At 41.7% G+C, this 22,545-nt stretch overlaps 1 long non-coding RNA gene across 4 annotated transcripts in view; it reads left to right on the top strand.

Annotated features, from left to right (window-relative positions):
• The window catches only part of LOC145353916 (uncharacterized), a 58,908-nt gene that overhangs the window by 12,785 nt on the left and 23,578 nt on the right, over positions 1 to 22,545 (top strand). For 2 of the 4 annotated variants that reach the window (XR_013888778.1, XR_013888775.1), the window contains one exon: positions 17,972 to 21,346. The exons of the other annotated variants lie outside the window; for them this stretch is intronic. This is a non-coding gene — a long non-coding RNA (uncharacterized LOC145353916). Of the gene's footprint in view, positions 1 to 17,971; positions 21,347 to 22,545 lie in introns of those variants that run through there. 4 annotated transcript variants of the gene reach the window in all.

Below are 22,545 nucleotides of genomic sequence, written 5' to 3'. Positions count from 1 at the left end.
TTATTTTAGACTTTTCTAGATTTGAATTTTAAACATTTATATTTTAGACTAAATCAGCCTATGTCACTGCTTCAAAACTACACTGGCTCTATGAGGTGTGTGCCCCAGTCATCCTGTGAATGAGTCAAGCATTTGCCCCAATTATTCAATAGACCCACCTGGCTGTGGACAGAAAGCCTACCAGCAAACTTAAGCTTGATTAGTGACAAGGGGAGTCATTGCAATGAGTCACTACTCTTCACCTGAGCAATATGTCATCACAAACTAACAGAGTACTTTCGTAACTGGGTTAATAACCAGTTTGGAATGAACCTTGTCTGAACTTACAATATTGATGAGCTTGTCAGCTAACAAGACATGGAAGTTGATTCAAGATAGGAACAGCGGCCGGTACAAGGGTTACGGTGACTTGGAGAATTTTAGTATTTTCGAAGCGGTTTCCCAAAAAATTATCTTCAATTAAATTTGAAAGGGTGTGAATTTCTTTTGCAGAGGACACATTATTTTGAATGGTTTACGTTAGTGTTCCAATTCCCTTGCCTAGCAAGCTTGAGGATTTTTGAATGTATAAAATATCAGTGCAAAGTCCAGCAGCAAATGTCATCCAAAGTGAATATTGCGCTGACAGGAAATCTGTGGGAAGGGCCCAACCTAATGAACAAACCTAATGAACTATCACATAACATACAATAATGGTTGCAAGGACATAGGAGAGCTCTGGGTGTATATAGGTGATATTTATGTCATTATCCATCTCAGAACTGAGGATTCCAAAGGAACTAAGGATACTTCAAAAATCTTGTCATTTTTAAGATGGCTGAGGGCACAATATTTTAAAAATATATATAATCGCAAAATTCTGTGTTGAGTATTTATTAATTCTTCCATTTAGTGTTATGTAGAGAAATAAATGCCAAGGGAAGTAGAAATATTAAGGTGTGTATTTATTTAAATGAAGAAGGATACTGAAGAAAACAAGGTCTTCTGCTGTTCACAACGGTCTTATTTCTTCAAATCTTCCTTGAAGTAGAAATAGTCGAGAATTTCAAGTTTTTGGGTGTCCAGATCACTGACAACCTGTCCTGGTCCTTCCACACAGACGCTATAGTTAAAAAATCCCTGTAATGCCTCTACTTCCTCAGAAGACTAAGGAAATTTGGCATGTCAGCTACGATTCTCACTAACTTTTACAGATGCACCATAGAAAGCATTCTTTCTGGTTGTATCACAGCTTGGTATAATTCCTGTTCTGCCCAAGACCACAAGAAACTACAAAGGGTCATGAAGGAAGCCCAGTCCACCACGCAACCCAGCCTCCCATCCATTGTCTCGGTCTACGTTTCCTGCTGCCTTGGAAAAGCAGCCAGCGTAATTAAGGACCCCATGTGCCCCTGACATTTTCTCTTCCACCTTCTTCCATCAGGAAAAGAATGTGCAGGTTGCACTTTCTCCCCATTTCTCTCATTCCTTTGTAGTCTCCTTACATCTTCTTTTCAATGTACTTTCCTACCTATCTTTGTGTTGACAGCAAATTTCGAAACCCTATTTTCCATCCCTTCATCCAAATAATTTATTTAATTTCTAAAAGGTTTGCGACCTTCACAATGATCCCTGTGAAAACCAGTCTTCACACCCTGCCAGTTAGAAAAAAACACATTTATGCCAACTTTCTGTATCCTGGTAGCTTTGATTTGATTTGATTTAACCAACCTTCAATACACCTTCAATACAATATATGTTACCCCCTACACCATAAGAACATAAGAACTAGGAGGAGCAGTAGAGCATCTGGCCCCTCGAGCCTGCTCTGCCATTCAGTAAGATCATGGCTGATCTTTTTGTGGACTCAGCTCCACTTATCCGCTCACTCACCATAATCCTTAATTCCTTCATTGTTCAAAAATTTATCTATCTTTACCTTAAAAACATTCAATGAGGTAGCCTCAACTGCTTCACTGGCAGGGAATTCCACAGATTCACAACCCGTTGTGTGAAGAAGTTCCTCCTCAACTCAGTTCTAAATCTGCTTCCCCTTATTTTGAGGCTATGCCCCTAGTTCTAGTTGCACCACCAGTGGAAACAACTTCCCTGCTTCTATCTTATCTGTTCCCTTCATAATCTTATATGCTTCTATAAGATCTCTCCTCATTCTTCTGAAGTCCAATGAGTATAGGCCCAGTCTATTCAGTCTCTCCTCATAAGCCAACCCTGTTAACTCTGAAATCAACCTAGTGAATCTCCTCTGCACCCCCTCCAGTGCCAGTATATCCTTTTTCAAGTAAGGAGACCAAAACTATACACAGCACTCTAGGTGTAGCCTCACCAGCACCGTATGCAGCTGCAACATAACCTTGCTGTTTTTAAATTCCATCCCTCTATCAATGAGGGACAAAATTCCATTTACCTTCTCAAACGCCTGCTGCACCTGCAAACCAACTCCTTGTGATTCTTGCACGAAGACACCAGGTCCCTCTGTGTTTCAGCCTGTTGCAATTTTTTACCATTTAAATAATAGTCCATTTTCTGTTATTCCTACCAAAATGGATGTTCTCACATTTACCAACATTATAGTTCGTCTGCTAGGCTCTTGTTCACTCAGACTATCTATATCCCTTTTCAGATTTTCAGAACCTCAGCACACTTTGCTCTGCCACTCATCTTATTGTTATCTGTGAATTTTGATACCCTACACTTGGTCCCCAACTCCAAATCATCCATGTAAATTGTAGACAACTGCGGACCTAATACTGATCCCTGAGGCACAACACTAGTCACTGATCACCAACCAGAAAAGGACCCATTTACCCCCCAGTCTTTGCTTTCTGCTCATTAACCAATCCTCTATCCATGCTAATTCATTACCCGTTACGCTGTACACCTTTTTTTCTGTATCAGTCTTTGGTGCAACATCTTATCAAATGCCTTCTGGAAATCCAGATACACCACATCCACAGGTTCTTCAATGTCCATTGCACATGTAATGCTCTCAAAGAATTTCATCAAATTAGTCAAACATGACCTTCCCTTCATGAACCAATGCTGCATCTTACCAATGGACAATTTATATCCAGGTGTCCCAGTATTTCTTCCTTGATGATAGATTCAAGCATTTTTTCAACTACAGAAGTTAAGCTAACCGGCTATAGCTACCCGCCTTTTGTCTACCTCCTTTTTTAAACAGCGGTCACGTTTGCTGTTTTCCAATCTGCGGGAACTACCCCAGAGTCCAGCGAATTTTGGTAAATTACCACTAGTGCATTTGCTTTTACTCCCACCATCTCTTTTAGTACCTGGGATGCATTCCATCAGGACCAGGAGACTAGCCTACCTTTAGCTCCATTAACTTGCCCATCACTACCTCTTTCGTGATAATGATAGTTTCTAGGTCCTCACCTGCCATAGCTTTCCTGTCATCAATTTTTGGCATGTTATTTGTGAATTCTACTGAGATGACTGATACAAAATATCTGTTCAATGCCTCAGCCATTTTCTCATTTTCAGTTATTACATCCCCCTTCTCATCCTCTAAAGGATCAATGTTTACTTTAGCACCTTGTTTCATTTCATATATTTGTAGGAATTTTTGCTGTCTGTTTTTATATCTGAACTAGTTTACTCTCATAATCCATCTTACTTTTCTTTATAGCTTTTTAGTGGCTTTCTGTTGACCTTTAAAGATTTCCCAATCCTCTAGTTTCCCACTAATCCTTGCCACTTTGTATGCATTTTCTTTCAACTTGGTGCCCTCCTTTATTTCCTTAGAGATCCATGGTTGATTATCTCTTATTCTACAGTCCTTTCTTATCACTGGTATATAAGTTCGCTGAGCACTATGAAAGATCGCTTTGAAAGTCCTCCACCGTTCCTCAGTTGCCTCACCATAAACTTTTTGATCCCAGTCTACCTTAGTCAACACCCCCCTCATCCCTCTATAGTCTTCTTTGTTTAAGCACAAGTCACTGTTATTGAATTTTACCTTCTGAGGGTCCATCTGTATTTTAAATTCAACCATACTGTGATTGCTTCTTCCGAGAGAATCCCTAACTGCAAGATTATTAATTATTCCTGTCTCATTACACAAGACCAGACCTAAGATAGCTTGCTCCCTCGTATGTTCCATTACATACTGTTCAAGGAAGCTATCACAAATAAATTCCACAAACTGCTCCTGAAGGCTGCCTTGACTGACTTGGTTTGACCAATTGATATGTAGATTAAAATCCCCCATGATAATTGCTGTACCATTTTTACATGCATCAGTTATTTCTTTGTTTATTTCTCGCGCACCATGATGTCATTATTTGGTGGCCTATAGACTATGCCTAACAGTGGCTTTTTCTCCTTACTATTTCTAATTTCCACACAAATGGATTCAACCTTTTTTTCCATAGAACATATATCATCTCTCACTGCTGCCCTGGTGTCATCCTGAGATATCAGAGTTACACCATCTCCCTTACCTTCCTGTTGGTCCCTCCGAACAGTCTGATACCCCTGGATATTAAACTCCCAATCATGACCATCCTGCAACCAAGTCTCTGTGACGGCCAACAAAACATATTCATTCGCAGTGATTTATGCCTTCAACTCATTTACCTTGTTTCGAATGCTACGAGCATTCAGATAAAGTGCCCTGATGCTTGTTTTTGTACCTCCTTTTTTGAATTTTAACACTTCCATTAATAACATCTCCTCAGATCTCCTTCCTTTTAACTTTTTTCCTGATTTTAGATGTAGTTGGAACATTCTCCCCATATTTTGTCCTTGCTCCCTTTTCTCGGGCTCCTTACATAGGTTCCCATCCCCCTGGCGTATTAGTTTAAACCCTCCCCAACTGCTTTAGCAAATACTTGTTATTTTGTGCACCATATCAAATGTCTTCTGCTACAGTACATCCATCAGCTCCCCTTCATCCACAGCATACGTGATTTCTTCAAAGAACCCCAATATTTGTTAAACACGATTTACCTTTCACAAATCCACGTAAACTCTGCCTGATTACCTTGAATCTTTTTAAGCACCCTAATATAATGGGGGCGATCCCCCCCCCCCCGTTGTGCTGCTTTTGTAGCACAATGGACTGAGACACTCAAGCGGAGGCTGTTTCACGGGCTCCCCACTGGGCGGCACAGCCTCCATGAATCTCTGGCAGCTGGATTTCTGGTGTCATCAGCTCTGGGCCAGAATTCGGCGTGGAGCTGAATGATTTATTGGAATGAGAATTTAAATCTATTTTAAATATCATCACAGGCCCGGGACTGGAGTCTCCAGGCCCGCTATCATCTCCCCCCACCCCCGCCAAGGGTGTTTCACCCCAGTGGGGTTTACTATAGCTCCCCACTTGCGGGGAACAGGTGGCCTGACCCTGCTGGAATGAAGGGGACCATCAAGGCCTCCCAGAGGGTCGGGCACCAGAGGTATGCACCATGAGCATTGCCACCTTGACAAAGCTAGCCTGGGCCCTGGCACTGCCCAAGGGATAAAGTGGCAATGTCTAGGAGGCACCTTGACACTGTCCACTGGGCATCTGGCAGTGCCAAAGAGGTGGGACCTAATGGGACAGGACCTGCTGCAGGTTCTAGGGGAGATCAGTGCGGGTAGGGGGTTCTGCTGCCATTCTACAGAGGGAGGAAGGCAGCAATTGGGGCTAGCCATTTGGATGTGGTGGGGGGAGGGGGAGCTGTCAGAGCTGTGGGGGGTAGGGGGGTGGATTGGGGCTGCCAGTGGCAGGGGAAGGAATTGGGAGATCGGGGCTATGGCCAGGAGGGTGGGGGGACGAGGGGGGCGTCGAGGCTGGCCTGGACATGTCCAGGGAGCCAGGGATTGGGCCGTGGCGCAAGTGGTTTGCATGGCCAACAATGCGGGGTCGCAGGCCTGGCCAGCAATCAGGAAACCAGCAGTGCAGGGTTACTGTGCATGCACCAATCTCAGTGCTGACAGATCTGTGCAGTGGCCTGCTCAGTGCTGTGCTGTTGACTTCTCCAGTGGGGATAAACCCCACTCACCAATTTTCAGAGTGATTGATTCACACTTGTGCACTCAGCAGTGCATAGAGTTTGGGAAATTCATTTTGAAACTCACGCTGAAAAAAAAAGTTTTTATGTGAATTCAACACTTAGAATTGTTTTGGGAGAATCGCCCCCAACATCTTCAATAATAACTTCTAACATTTTTTTCCCAGGACAGATGTTGGACTAAATGGCTTATAATTTCCTGCCTTTTGTCTCTCTCCCTTTTTTAATAACATTTGCTCTTTTCCAATCTAATGGAACCTTCCCTGAATCAAGAGAATTTTGGAAAATTAAAACCAATGTATCAATTATCTCCGGACCAATACTTTAAAGTCTTGGGATAAAGTCCATCAGTTCCCAGAGATTAGCAGCCTGTAGCACCAACAATTTGCTCAGTCCCACTTCCCTGGTGATTGTAATATTTCTGAGTTCATCACTCCCTTCCATTCCCTGATTTACTGCTATTTCTGGGATGTTACTTATGTCCTCTGTAGTGTTACAAAATACCTGGTCAACTGATCCACCATAGTCCTAGTTTCTATTATCAATTCCCCAAAAACAACTTCAACATGATCACCACTCACTTTGTTAATAGAAACTGTTACTACCATTTTTATATTTCTAGCTATCTTTCTCACATTCTACTTTTTCCCTTCTTGTAAGTTTTTTTTGTCATTCTTTCTGCTCTTTATATTCAATGCAATATTCTAACCTGCCACAATTATATGCCTTTTCATTTAGTTTTATTTTTATTAATTCATGAGATGTGGACCAGTATTGGTTCCCAATCCCTAATTGCCCTTGAATAAGTGGCTTGCTAGGCCACTTCAAAGGGCACTTAAGAGTCAACCATATTGCTGTGGGTCAGACCAGAAGGACAGAAGATTTCCTTCCCTATAGAATATTAGAGAACCAGTTGGGTTTTTACAACAATTGACAAATTATGTGTTGGGGGGAGGGGGGTGGAATTGGTTGGTGGGGGTGGGGGGGCTAAACACACTGTTGAGCAAGGAAACTATTTGCAAAACATTCTTTGAATCCCTCACCTAAACTACCTTTGCCCACCCAATTTTTCTAGTCTATATGTAAATTAAATCTCCCACGATTATCACTGTACTTGTTGACAAGCTCCCAAATTTCTTCCTTTATAATCTGTCCGGCCATGTAGTTACAACTAGGGAGCCTTTACACCGCTCCAATAAATGCAGGGATGGATCGTGGAGGAGGTGGTGATGGGGCGAGGGGCGGGGGGGATGTCGGGGATCATGCTGGACAGCACATCGGACGTCCAGCAGGGGTATCGAGTGGGCCCTGATGCCCCGATGTGGGCATCGCTGAGGGGAAGCATGCTGCCGCTGAAGGGGGCGGTGTCGGTGTTTGTGGGGGGGTGGGAGGAGGTCTCACATTGCACTCTGATCGGGTGTCCTTGCGAAACAGTGCCCAAACTCTCTGCAGCCGGCTCACCAGAGTTTTTAACCCCCTTCCCCCTCAGTACTGGCACACAACTCTCTACTCTCCAAAAAAGTGACAAAAGGTTGCGCTGCGGAGCGCGCACAGCAGACCAGCGTAGTTCACCCACTTTTCTTGATGTCATGACACTTGGAATTTTTGGGGGCAAATTCCACCCAGTCTCTTCCCAAATTTGATCCCGTTTCCCCTCTCCACTTTCCTAGTTATGCAGCTCACTAGAACACCAGTCCCAGCATGTTTCCAGTGTGGATCATCCCACAGGTACAGATCCCACTTTTTCCAATACTACTGCCAGTGCTCCATGAACTGGAACCCACTTCTCCCACACCATTCTTGGAGCTACACATTTATTTCTCTAATGCCAATGTCCTGTGCCAATTTCCTCAGGTAATAATCCAGAAATTAGTAACTTTGAGGTTTGCTTCTTAATTTGTGCCTAGCTTCTCAGACTGACCACTCAGAATCTCTTTCCTCATCCTGCCTACGTCATTAGTACTTACTTGGACCATGACAACTGGATCCTCTCCCGCCCACTGCAAGTTCCTCTCCAGCTTGGAGTAGCTGTCCTAAACCCTGGCTCCGGGCCGGTAACACAGCCGTCTGGACTCACATTCGTTGCTACAGAGAACAGTGTCAAAGCCCCTTACCATACTGTCCCCAAGTACCACTATATTACTTTGTGCTCCCCCCACTTGAATAGCTTCCTGTGACACAGTGCCATGGTCAGTCAGCTCATCCACCCTGCAGCCCTGACTCTCATTAAGCTGACGAAACCTCAAACTTATTGGACAATTGCAGAGGATGACACTCTTGCACTCCGGCCCTCTTTTGTTTTCCTTCCCTGATCTCAGCCGAAGTCACCCCTCCCCCTCACCCTGTCCCGGACCATCTTCCAAATCGGAAGACCCTATCCTAGGGGTGTGACCACCTTATGGTACAAAGCATCCTGGTAACTCTTGCCCTCCCTGATGTGTCGCAGTATCCGCAGCTCAGCCTCCAGCTCAATATCTCTGAGTTGAAGCTCCTCAAGCTGACACATTCACTGCAGATGTGCTTGCCCTGGATTACACTGGTATTTAGGAGCTGCAGTCATGACACATCACCTATCCTGCCATACTTATGTGGTTTAATTACATAATTAATTAATTCAACTATTTATTTTCTTTTATATATTTATTAATCTTATCACAAATTCCTGTATTAGTTAAAATTTGGGAGTAGAATAGTTCCTGACCACTTATTGGATACCAAACAGCTCGCTTCTCCCCCTGTAGTAAAGCAAGAGCCAATTCCTATAGAGTGATAATTCCTATAGTCTCCCCCACCCTTCCTCGCTGAGCCACCACAGCTCACCAAACTCTTTCACCCTGCTGCAGTCACACTCCATTCCTCTGGCCAAATTCCCACTAACGGCAGAAGGCTCCACAAAAAATCCTGACACTCCAATAAAACTGTGAACACTGACAGAACTGTTAGGAACCTGGAAATAACACTGACAGTTGACAGGACAGGGCATACTTTACAGAAAATAGGCATAATAAATATATTTCCCATTAATACGTCCTCAAATGTCCAAAATCTTTCAATTGCAGCTTATTACTAATCATAAATTTTCTGTTCACCACTGTTTGCACCCCCAATTTAGTATTTTGAAAATGATAAAATAAAGCATATAGTTTAAGTTGGTGCAATACAATACAACATAAAAGCTTACCAATTGGAATAGGACCACCGTGGAAACAGATCAATTACTGCTGACTAATTGTAAGAAGTTAATTATATCTATATTTGCATATGTAATGCTTGTTATTTGTCAGAAGACCTGAGAAGGCTGGTGGCACTCAGCTGGCACCGATTTGTGCTTGTAAGCATTTTCAGAGCTTATCTTGTCCATTTCCAAATGCTGTCACACATCTGCTAAGAATACAATCATGGGAATTTGGTCCAAATGCTCCCAGCTAGTAGATCCCATAGCCTGAGAATGTTTTGAACTCAATTTCACATTGAACCACAATTAAACTGGACCCAGTGGGAAACCCACGCCATAAACTAGCCCTCAGCTTGAGCGTCAGTCTTTACTCTTGAGTTATACTTCTTGTTAAGCAACATTGCATATCCATGACCAGTTTGCATTTAGGTAAAAGTGGAAGTAAAACTGTGGCACAATTTGGTATTTACTAAATTGTTTTTTGTTTTATAGTGCACTTTTAAGTTTGTATGCACAGAATCAAATATTAGAACTTAACTTTGCAATTTATTGTAGTTGTTGTTGAAATTGTATTTATAACCTGTATTTGAAAGCCAAATAAAACTGTTCAATCATTGCACCTATTGATTACTCCAGTTCAATCTTATGAATATAGAAAATTTGAATTAAATAGACTAAATGTTTGCTACTTGTCAGACAGGGGAGTTGGAGTGTCCTGTTTCTTTGAAAGTGCACAGAAATAATTCTGCCAGACAAGTGGAATTGGGTGAGATGGAGATCATGCTGATTGCAAGGGATTTGGCATCTCATCTACAAAGCCTGTAGTGCCACTCAGTGGAATGATTCAGGAACTGTAGACTCTCCAGAGTTCAAAGGCAGTTTTAATGAAAGCAAAATGCTGCATAGCTGGTGATCTGAAATAAAAATTGAAAGGGATAGAAAGGTTTGGCAGCATCTGTGGAGAGACAGAGATACAGAGTTAATGGGCTGGATTTTACAAGCTCCTCTTTGAAGTGCCTTTTCAGTAGGAGTAAAACAAGACAGGTGCACAACTCATCATTTTCCTGCCCAAACCCCAAGTCCACCCCCTATATAACATAGGGGAGCAATGTGGTGATTGTGGTGATAGCTCCTTTTAAGGACAACACAGCAGAAGAGGGCCACCTGGCTGGTGAAACCAATTAGGACAAGAGTGGGTAATCACTCCAGGGATGCAGCTTTTGCTGAGGCTGAAGACACCGAGAAGGCGTATTGTAGACATGTATAGACTGAGGTAGCTGGTTGGCTTCCCCAGAGCAGTCAGGGCGTTGCTGGCCTCTGTACAGTTTTTCCTTATTAATAAATATCTTTATGTTCCCAACAAAGTCTATAGCGGGCATCATTACAGGGGGTGAGTCGGTCTGACCACCACATAAATAAATAATCAAGGGTTAATTGAGCTTGTTTCCAAGCCAATTGACCCTGGAAATATGCCAACCATGCCATAATACAGTTGGCGTGGGCCATCAGGCAGGAGTGGGCAGTCCATCTTTTGAAAGAAAAAGGATGGAATAGGAGTTGGGGACTATTTTCAAGGGGTGATCTTGTATTTCAGGGAAGCCCCCATCTCTGGGATAGTACCTTCCTTTCTTCCTACCCGCCTGCTCTGTAAAACACGGCACTCACCTCCCGCCTCCCCTTTTCAAAATTGCTCAAACCCTTCCTCGTTCGCAGGTTCACAGAATGTGGGAATTTATGGACAAGACAAAAATCCCGGATGACCAAGTCTTTGGGAAATGTCCATATGCAGAGTTATCCTTACTCTTAGAGTTGTTGAACTGGAATGCAAGATACATAAGAGAGGGAGAGGAATATACAGGTGATTTGCTCCAGAACACAGTCACACTACATGGCGAGGTACAGGATTAGGAAGAAGGGTCTGTGAATTTGCAGTAGGGTGTGCGGGGATCTTAGCCAAAGCAGAGAAGGCAAAACCACTGAAACTGATCTTGTTCAATGCATATCATGCAGCCATTATCTGTGAGAAATGGAGAGAGGCAATGGTGAGGATGATCAGAAAGCTCCCTGAGTTACTATAGAGCAGGAGGCAATTCACTGGGGCTGGGGTACAGAATAGAAAGGTTGTCGTCATAATGGATTCCATAATTATGGAGATAGAGAGTGTCTACTGGACTCATGATCAAGAGTGACTTGTCTTCCTGGTGCTAGACTGGAAGTATTTCCAAATATTTGGGGAGGCACTAGGATAGGGAGGAACCAGTTATTGTGGTGTTGAAACCAATAACACTAACATAGGAAAGGACAGGAAGGAGGTTCTGCTCCAGGAAGGGAGGATCAGGAACTAGGAAGTAAATTTAAAACAGAAGCTTGGGGGTCAATCTTCAAATTATCACCCAAGACGCATGCTAATTAGTATAGGGGCAAACTGCTAGAAAGTAAATAGGGTGGCTGAAAGAGTGGTATGGAAAGTCAGGTTCCAGTTGCTGGGACACTGACATCAATACTGGGACAGGAAACAACTGCCAATATTTAAAAATGAGGAAATGGATAGTTATGGAATAATGCAAACAAGGCTGTCGACTGGAGATGAGTGACAGTTAATCGTTAAAAATGATAATTTAGTTAGCTGAAAAAGAATGGATGGAGGACTAGTGGGGCATCTGTCTGGGTCAGAAATAGTATAATGACAGTTGCAAGATTGTAATCAATGGATTACAGTGAAGATTTGGAAGATAATGGATATGCTATTAGGGATATATTATGGAAATGAAGTAAAAATATGTAGACAAATATATTAAATAATTAAAATTAACATGATCATAAGCATTAGTAAATTTAACCACTCCCAGACTAACTGGCAAGTGCAGGGAGAAGGAAATGAAGTTCTTACAATGTGTAGAAGAGTCCTTTCTGACCCAATATGTAAAATATCCAACAAGGGAAGAAACATTGCCAAATGGAATAATAGTAAATGAGCCACATAGGATAAGAAAAGGAAACATTGGGGAACATTAAGTGAGTAGTGATCACAATATAGTAAATTTAAGTTAGTTAATATTGTTACAACTGAAATGGGAGGAGTGCGCAGATTCTCTAACCCATTACTCCGGAGATTACAATAAAAGTGTAAATATTTAATTCACTCACAAAAATAGCCAGTTGTTTACCTTAGCTACTGTTAGATCCAGAATAAAAGAGACTTTAATCAGGCTTCTTTCAATAAACTCAGAATAATTGATTTATTATGAAACAAATTTTATTTTTAAACAGAATTTGCAAACTGGTTAACATACAATTTGCAATCCAGTAATGTAATACCTTGGATTATTAATTTACATATTTTCTTAGTTACAGTTCTCCCTTGGTTTAAATATTTAGCACCATCTTTTACCCAGTGCTTTTAATTCCGTTTCTCACCAAATTCCTGTTTTAAAATCTTCACTCAGTTTTGCAATTCACCTCAATTCAATTCTGTGCTTCAATTTCCCTCTGTACTCTTACAGATGTACCCTCTAATATTCTTTTAGATACCTTTTAGTTTGTTTATTGAATATTCATACCCAGCACTTTGACAAAATATGTTATTACAAAAAGCTATTCGATATCCCACAGCTTACTAATCATAGAATTCCTTACAGTGCAGAAGGAGGCCATTTGGCCCATCAAGTCTGCACCAACTCTCTAACAGAGCATCCCACCTTGGCCCTATCCCTGCGACCCCACATATTTATTCTGCCAATCCACATAACCCCTACACATCTTGGGACACTAAGACGCAATTTAGCATGGCCAATCCACCTAACCTGCACATCTTTGTAACTGTGGGAAGAAACTGGTGCACCCGGAGGAAACTCACAGATACAGGATGGAAGTGCAAGGTCCACAATCACCTGGGCTGGAATCAAACCTGGGTCCCAGGCGCTGTGCTAACCATTGTGCTAACCACTGTGCCATTATGCTGCTCTAATGGGGATTTAGTTGCAAAGGTGAAACTGTGTCTAACTGGACCTGGTCCTTTAACATCACTGATAGGCTGCTAAAGATTGGTGATTACTTTTAACCTCTACAGTTTCCACTTCATGGCTATGAATGTTAGAAATTTAGTAGGAAATGTCCAACTTTCAAAAAAAAGCAGATTTCCCATGGCATTGCCACCAATGAGTGGAGGGATTTGACAGCAGTGGGGACAACAGGGGCTAATGCTGTTGTGGGAAAGAATGCTCCAAGAAAATGGGACTTGGGTTTTCATTGGCCCCAGTCTAACCATGAAGTTTCCGTTCCTCAAATGTCCCCATTAGCCAGGTGTCCCCAAATCACTCTCTGCAAAGAACTCTCATTACCATTTTCATCAGCTTTTGTGTTCTTTATTTCAAGCATTTAAACACCAAATTTTCTCTTGATCGTATTACTAAGGCTGAAATTGAGTAACTTCTAAAATGCACGGGCTAGATATTGTCTGGCTGCTGGGGGCCTGGATGATGGGCTGGAAAACTGTTTCAGGGAGCCTTGGCCAGATTTTATGCCCAACTTGCAGCTAATGAGCTGACTTTAGGGCTCCTGTCCCTTTGAGGGGTGAGGTTCCACCCCCAAGTGTTGCTGACCAATTAGAGGACAGGCAGCTCTTCTGTCTCAACCAAGGTGGCCACTGCTGAGTATGCACCTAGCTGGGAGATGCAGTGATGGATACAACAAAGTATATGGGGGATTGTGTGAGTCAGGCAGGCAGGTGACCTGGGGCGGTGGTCAGTGAGGGTTATTTTGGGATGGTTGTTGTAATCGTAGTGCTTGATTAGAAGGTCCCCCTACCGGATCTGCAGGGAGACCAGCGAACTTCATCAAGTGATCCCGCTACATGGTAAAGGGTACACCCACCTACTGTTGGTAAAATGCCAACAGTGGCAGGAAGAGGTTCTTAATTCCTCACAAGTGGCAAAGTTGGCCTCTAAGCAAAAGGGTCATCCTCCACCTTCCCTCCCATTGGCAGAATGCCATGGCAACAGGAAAGTGATAGGCATTGCACCTCCATCTTCTCTTGCTATTTTGTGACACCTTCCCCCATCCTACCTCTAGGCCCCATCAATTTCAGCCCTGTTTGCAGCAGGAGTTCACTTTGAATGAGTTTTCTGACTGATATAATCCTTAATAAATGCTTTTCTTAATAACTATCGCAAATTTCTTCATAAAGCGGTGAAAACTCAATGTTTATATCAGTTCCACATTTTTATCGAGAACAAATGGCCCAACATGATTAAAGAATGATTTTTTAAACAGTGTATGCACAGACAAACCAAATGGCAAATAAAACCTCTTAACAACAATATCAGGCAGCATGGCGGCACATTGGTTAGCATTGCTGCCTCACAGTGACGGGGCCCCCCAGTTCGATTCTCAGTTTGGGTCTCTGTCTGTGTGGAGTCTGCACGTTCTCCTTGTGTTTGCGTGGGTTTCCTCCCACAGTCTGAAAGGCGGACTGGTTAAGTGCATTGGCCACGCTAAATTTTCCCTCAGTATATCCGAACGGGCGCCGGAGTGTGTTGATTAGAGGATTTTCATAGTCACTTCATTGCAGTGTTAATGTAAGCCTACCTATAACACTAATAAATCTACTCTACATGAATAAAGTTCAATATCTATTGTTATTGTCATTTCTGACATGAAAGCAGCAGTTGGTTTCTGTATGGTACTTTGATTTTCCTGTGAGGAGTTATAGTAATGTAACAGAGAAGCACACACTTGTAACAAAGTTATATAAACTACATTTATGAGGGTGATACCAGAAATGCTGGGGTATAGTTATCATGAGAGGATGAACAGACTGAGTCTCTTTCCTCCTGAGAAGAGGAGGTTGAGAGAGATCTATTAGAGATCTTTTAAATTATGAAATTGTCTTGAAAGGAAAGGTATATCAGAATGTTTCCACGTGTGGGGAAGAGTTATCTAGAGTAACTAGAGGTTATTATAAGATAGTCAGCCTGTAATCATGTTACTGTGAAATATATAGGCTGGAGTTTTCCCATCCCTCCAGCCACTGGAGTTTTAGTGGGTGGGTTGCAGAGAATGTGAAACACCATTGACGGTCAGGTGGGAATTTCCAGTTTTTAGACCAGCATAGCGGGAGAATTCCACCTGTAGTGTTCCAAATTTTCTTTTAAGCTTTCATTGTTAAATTTAAAATATAGATATGAAGAATGAAATGATGCGTGAAAAATATTCCCAGATAGAAATGTCACCAGATGGCCAGAGCAAAGAAATAGAATCCCTGCAGTGCAGAAAGAGGCCCTTCAACCCCTGCTAAATGTTAATAAGAAAATTCTTTTTTTAAAAATAGGACAGCACAGGCATCACCGAGTGCAAATACAAATTAGTGAAGAAACACGGACACTGTTGACAACTTTTGAATAAAAAAGACAGGACACACCTTTTTTTTATACCAAGTATAAATTTAATTCATATTCAATGCGATGCTATTGAAGGTGACATCTGATCTTCAATGTCAAAACTTGAGAGAAGTGATGGAATATCTTAGATGCAAAGTTTTGATGGTCAGATAATGAAATACCAGTCTCACTCAGGCCCTATCCCCATAACCCCATGTATTTATCCTGCTGATCTCTCTGGTCTTAAGGATCAGTTTAGCATGGCCAATCTACCTAACCAGCACATCTTTGGACTGTGGGAGAAAACAAGTTCAACCAGAGGAAACCCACACAGAAGAATGTGCTAACTCTGCACTGCAGTCACCCGAGGCTGGAATTGAACCTGGGTCCCTGTACTGTGAGACAGCAGTGCTAACCATTGTGTTACCATGCTGCCCTGAAGTGTCATCGGCTAAATATTAATAAAAGTCTTTTTTAAAAATAGAACAGCACAGGCATCACCAGGTGCAAATACAAATTAATGAAGAAACACGGACACTGTTGACAACTTTTGAATAAAAAAGGCAAGACACACCATTTTTTTATAACAAGTATAAATGTTAATTCATATTCAGTGCGATGCTTTTGAGCGTGACATCTGATCTTCAATGTCAAAAGTTGAGAAGTGATGGAATATCTTGAATGCAAAGTTTTGATGGTCAGATAATGAAATAAAAGGATGGATAGGTCTGTGAATTCTGTAAAACTACTTCATATCCCCATCCTCCACAATGCCAGCCAAGTACATGCCAGACCAGATTACATTCATCAATTCAAAATCTTGCCTTATGTTTTGGCTTATGTCTTTGAGTAGGATGACAACATTTACGATAACAGTTTACATGTTGCATTGGAAGCATTTTGTCTAATTTAGATTTATGTGAAATCTGACAAACAATTTCTTCCTCAATTAGCAAAATGAGAAAAGGGTTTGCTGGATGTATTTTAGGTCAAAAAATTGGATCAAAGACAACTGGAATCTTTACTTTCTGCCAGCTTCAACAGATCACTTGTTTGGATCTCACATAAAAAAAGAGACAACCTATAGGCATGTACTGAGATGCCTAAATGCGAAAGTTAATGGCAATGTTCAGCATTCTAAGGGATAATGTTCAAACATGTTTGCACAATCAAAACAAATGAAGGAAATGTTTGAAAATCAACAGTATAAAATATATCAGCCAGGAGTTTAATATGATTGGATTACCATGCTTTATTAATAAGAAGAAATGACGCATGATCCGAGCGTGTAGGGGTTGTTGTTTATTCTGAATTTTTATACAAACACTTGTTCCTTGTTCATGCCTGTCTTTCATTATGTGCTTTGGCTGAAATATTGTGTATGCCATTTAACATTTTCCAGTATATAGGCCAAAGGTAATTAACGTGAAAATCTGAATGGGCTCCAAATTCTACACAACGTACCAAATCTTTGCAGCTTGTACTAGCAAACTACATTGGATACTGCGTTGTGTTGTAGAGGACGATCCAGAAAAAAACATCAGGCATCATTAGCCTATTAGTGCGTGAGATCCAATTTATCAGGCTGCCACTTTTCAGTCAGTTTTCAACCTTCTATTATTTGCATCCTGTCTTTTTACCACAACCACATCCTTTTCATGACTGGGATGAGGAGGAAAAAAATGTATGAAGGCAAGGCAAGTAAATGTGAAAATATAAGGGTCGCTTATTGAAATTGGGTCCCCATGGCAACCGACTTCCCTTCCAGGTAGCTGGCTGCATGCTGGTGCCAAAGGTGAATGGTATAATCTCAATTCTTAATAACCTGCAAAAGGGTGTGAATTCTCAACGGTGAATTGTGTGGAGTAGAATATTTCCTGTCATAACTATTTCCAGGACACTGTATACATGTTGGTGTCCTCAGGATCCTATTAAATCAATATGAACCAGATGAAAAATTTTTTTGAAAGGGCAATCATAAAGTGTTCCACTGCATGTGGGTCAAAGCACAACGAATCCTATTTCTCACTTTGGGGAAGTCAATAATGACTTCATCTCTAACAGTGGATAATTGTGGAAATTAAACATTTAACCAAATTATTCCCAGCGCAAGAAAGAGCGCAATATATATGAAATATTATAAGCTCAAAATGATTGCAGGCTTTGATTCCATTCCAGAAATTTAACACTGTCAATTTCAAATAAACCAATGCCTCTGCCAAAATGACAAGCAAGGAACATATTTGAATTAATCATCCATTAAAATCAACATTTATTTCGAAGATTGTACCAGCTATCAGCCTGTTATTTTCTGATGGAATCAAGAGGCACACAGATTAAAGAGCACAAATTGAAGATGTAACATTCTTCTGTGAGCAAGCTGTAACTTTATCCCTTTCCTCTAGATATCCTCTCAAAGTATGGCAATAATACAATAACAAACCAGAGCACAGCACACAGCGCCTCTACTTTCTTAGAAGACAGAGGAAATTTGGCATGTCTGCTACAACTCTCACCAACTTTTACAGATACACCACAGAAAGCATTCTTTCTGGTTGTATCACAGCTTGGTATGGCTGCTGCTTTGCCCAAGACCGCAAGAAACTATAAAAGATTGTGAATGTAACCCAATCCATCACGCAAACCAGCCTCGCATGCATTGACTCTGTCCACACTTCCAGCTGCCTCGACAAAGCAGCCAACATAATTAAGGACCCCACGCACCCAGACATTCTCTCTTCCACTTCTTCCTTTGGGAAAAAAGCTACAAAAATCTGAAGTCACGTATCAGCCGACTCAAGAACAGCTTCTTCCCTGCTGCCATCAGACTTTTGAATGGATCAACCTTGCATTAAGTTGATCTTTCTCTACACTCTAGCTATGACTATAACACTACATTCTGCACTCTCTCCTTTCCTTTTCTATGAACGGTATGCTCTGTCTGTATAGCGCACAAGAAACAATACTTTTCACTGTATACTAATACATGTGATAGTAATAAATCAAATCAAATCAAAATCACATTAGCATCAGCTCATTGAATCACAAAGCTCATTATTCAGATTGTTCAGGACATCCTGTGAAATAGCACCGGGTGATTATGAGAATGATTTAAAGAAATTCCATTGTTAGGTTACAAACACACACTTGAACATGTTGTTGTGGGACTGGAATCAAATATAAGCCAATATGAGAACTATGGGTTCTTGTGTAAAGGGGGAACATGGATGATCCAATTGAATGTTTATAATTTCCAGCTTGAAATCAGGTGCTTATTTAGAAAACTGACATTCTTTGGTTTGTTAGTCCAGGCCTCTGGGTTATAGGCCCAGTAACATAACCATTATGCTACTATATTTACTTGTTTCGTAATTGCTATCTCTGCATACAAAACATGTAATGACCCATTAAGATGGTTGTAAGTGGTTAAGCAAATACCTAATATTTGTTCAAATTTTTCGACTGGTGATTTTGTACAAATATACAGTTTTTCTTGTACGGTTTTCAACAATAAAGAAAGATATTTTATACCAACTCTCATGAAAGTTACAACGTGCTTCATGTAAATTGAATTACTTCAAAAAGCATTGTATTTGCATTTTCTCAAATTGGTAAATGCTAATCTAAAATGTATTTTGCCCAGATACGGACAGAAAATAACTTATTGCTTGTTTATGTGTTTCAACAAAGATGTCAGTTGCAGCTCCATTTTGTATCCTGGGTTTCAAAAAATCATAGAAAACTATTATCATCCAGCTTATATATGGCAGACTTTCAAAATGAAATCTCTTGATAAAAATCCTGAGAAAGTTTATATAGGTTAATATCACACCTACTGTGTGCTTTCCACTTTCCTGATACTTAAAAGCCAAAATGTTTTCTTAAACTGGAAGATTTTCGATCATGGACAGGGGTATGTGGTGGGTGAGAACATTTTAAGTATATTGCAATGATTCTCTTACACTCATACACTTTTTGGTGCTGTGAAGTCTTCCCCATTGCATCTTAGGGTAGGCTTTACTGCACTGGAGCAATATATAATGGCACAGTGATTTGGCGGCATGTGGCACAGTGGTTAGCACTGCTACTTCACAGCGCCAGGGACCTGGGTTCAATTCTGGCATTGGGTGACTGCCTGTGTTGAGTCTGCACATTCTCCCCGTGTCTGCATGGTTTTCCTCCAGTTGCTCGGGTTTCCTCACAGACTCCAAAGATGCGCAGGTTAGGTTGATTGGCCATGCTCAATTGTCCCTTAGTGTCAGGGAGATTTGACGGGGAAATACTTGGGGTTGCAGGGATAGGGCCAGGTTGGGATTGTTGTTGGTGCAGGCTCGATGGGCCAAATGGCTTCTTTCTGCACTGCAGGAATTCTATGGTTCTATGTCACCGATAGAATCTTATTTTGCAGACGTATCGGATGGAATATTCTGTTGTCTCTGGCGATGACCTTGTTGGTGGTATTTAATTAAGCAGGCATAACTGAGCCCCACTGCCTTACTATCCCTGACAAAATCAGGATAGGGGCATAAAAGCCCCACTCCTAATTGAGGCCCTTAAGTGCTAATTAATATCAATCCAACAGCCTCATCTTGCCATTGCTGATTTTAACTGAGCTGCAGGTGGGCCCATCGCCATGTGATGTGCATGGCAGTAAAAACTAGTGTAGCCAGCTTGTTACCCTGAGGCAGGGATCCCTCAATGAAAAGCACTTAGTGGGGTGAATTTTCCCATTCTGCCTCCCCCAGGGAATCATAGCAGGCAGAGGGCAGACCATGGAAAGGTCTGTTGACCTCGTGTGGGGTTTTTTGGTTTTGGGCCAGAAAACCCTGCCTAGTGTCTGATTGAAGGACTGAACATTGGGAAATGGAGAGATGGTGTCTTCTGAAAACTGCCCTCCTGCCCTTGATGCCAACCACCTAACAATCCTCTCCTGTGACCCTTCCCACATTCCACAAATGCCACCTCCCACACTGCTTACTTTTATTTATTCCTGGGACGTGGGCATCACTGGCCGGCCAGCATTGATTGCCCATCCTTAGTTGCCCAAGGGCAGTTGAGTGTCAACCACATTGCCGTAGCTCTAGAATCATATGTAGTTGATACCAGGTAAGAACAGCAAATTTCTTCCCGAAAGGATGTTAATGACCAAATGAATTTTTTTCAACATCACAATGGTTTCATGGTCATCAGTAGATTCTTAAGTCCAGATTTTTTCTAATTGAATTCAAATTCCACCATCTACTGTGGCGGGATTTGAATTTGGGTCCCCAAAATATTAGCTGAGTTTTTGGATTAACAATCAAGCAATAGTACCACTAGGCCATTGCCTTCATTTATGGCCTAGGCTGCTCTGCAATTTTGGGACTTTGGTTTCTGTTCTTCCAACAGCAGCAACTCCCAAGTGGGGCTGCTCAGTCCAAGAGCTACCAGCCTTGGAATGCCTGGCAACTCTTGATAGACATTTCAGGAGGTCTTGATTCCAGTGGAAGGCCCACTGCCAGCCTTTTCACTGCCTGATTGGTGCGTGATTTGGCAGGCCTTCCCAAGGAAAGGCAGCCTGAGGCTTTCACCGGCTCTCCCACTATCAGGTAAGATACCCAACACCTTGACAAGATTCTGCACATTGTGTGGGAAGTGCATTGAAATATATGTTACTGCATAAATACTGCTGACATCATATATGTTGCTCAATTCAGTGAACTAGTTTTAAGAGACAAAACTTAAAAGAATAATTTATAACATACTTTATAACCTATGTCACCTATGTCCGACTCCTATTAATCAACCACAGCTCAGGCTTCAACATTATTATTCCTACGAAACTCATCTTCAAACTCCATTGCCTGGGGCTCGGCTCCTCCCTCTGTGACTGGATCCTGAACTCCCTAACCTACAGACTGCAATCAGTAAGGATAGGCAACAACACCCCCTCCATGATCATCCTCAACACTGGTTGCCCCACAAGGTTGTACTCTCAGCCCCTTATTATGCTCCTTTTACACTCTGACCATACGGCCAAATTCCCCTCCAACTTGATTTTCAAGGTTGCTGATGACACCACCATAGTGGGTCAGATCTCAATCATGATGAGACACAGTACAGGAAAGAGATAAAGAACCTGATGAACCGGTGCAACAACAATAATCTCTCCCTCAATGTCAGCAAAACAAAGGAGATATTCATTGACTTCAGGAACTGTAGTGAAGGAAGTGGCCCTGTCTACACCAATGGGGATGAAGTAGATCAAGAGCTTCAAGTTTCTAGGTGTCCAAATCACCAACAACCTGTCCTGGTCCCTCCATGCCAACACTATAGTTAAGAAAGCCCACTAGCGCCTCCACTTTTTCAGAAGACTAAGGAAATTTGGCATGTCCGCTACAACTCTCACCAACTTCAAATATGGAAAGCATTCTTCCTGGTTGTATCACAGCTTGGTATGGCTCCTGTTCTGTCCAAGACTGCAAGAAACTACAAAAGGTTGTGAACAAAGCCCAGCCCATCACTCAAACCAGCCTCCCACCCATTGACACTGTCTATACTTGCCGTTGCCTTGGAAAAGCAGCCAGCATAATCATATGCGCCCCGGACATACTCTCTTCCATCTTGTTCCATCAGAAAAAAGTTACAAAAGTCTAAGGACACATACCAGCTGACTCAAGAACAACTTCTTCCATACTGCCATCAGAATTTTGAATGAACCTCCCTCGCATTAAGTTGATCTTTCTCTACATCCTAGCTATGTGTGTACATTCTGCACTCTCTCCTTTCCTTCTCTATGTACAGTATGCTTTGCCTATTTAGCAAGCAAGAAACAACATGTTTCACTGTATACTAATACGTGACAATAATAAATCAAATCAAATAACATTGCAAGTCATGTAATGACTATCAATTACACTGAAGAGTCTGAAATTTGAAACCATAGGATGCAAAAAACAGCAATCTATCTCCTGCCCTGAGGTAAAGTCACTGAAGTACA

Source organism: Carcharhinus amblyrhynchos, chromosome 16 (assembly GCF_965287045.1).
Source record: "Carcharhinus amblyrhynchos chromosome 16, sCarAmb.v2.hapA, whole genome shotgun sequence".
Taxonomy (NCBI): domain Eukaryota; kingdom Metazoa; phylum Chordata; class Chondrichthyes; order Carcharhiniformes; family Carcharhinidae; genus Carcharhinus; species Carcharhinus amblyrhynchos.
The sequence above is the reverse complement of the archived record's forward strand: the minus strand, read 5'-3'. Positions and strand labels throughout refer to the sequence as shown.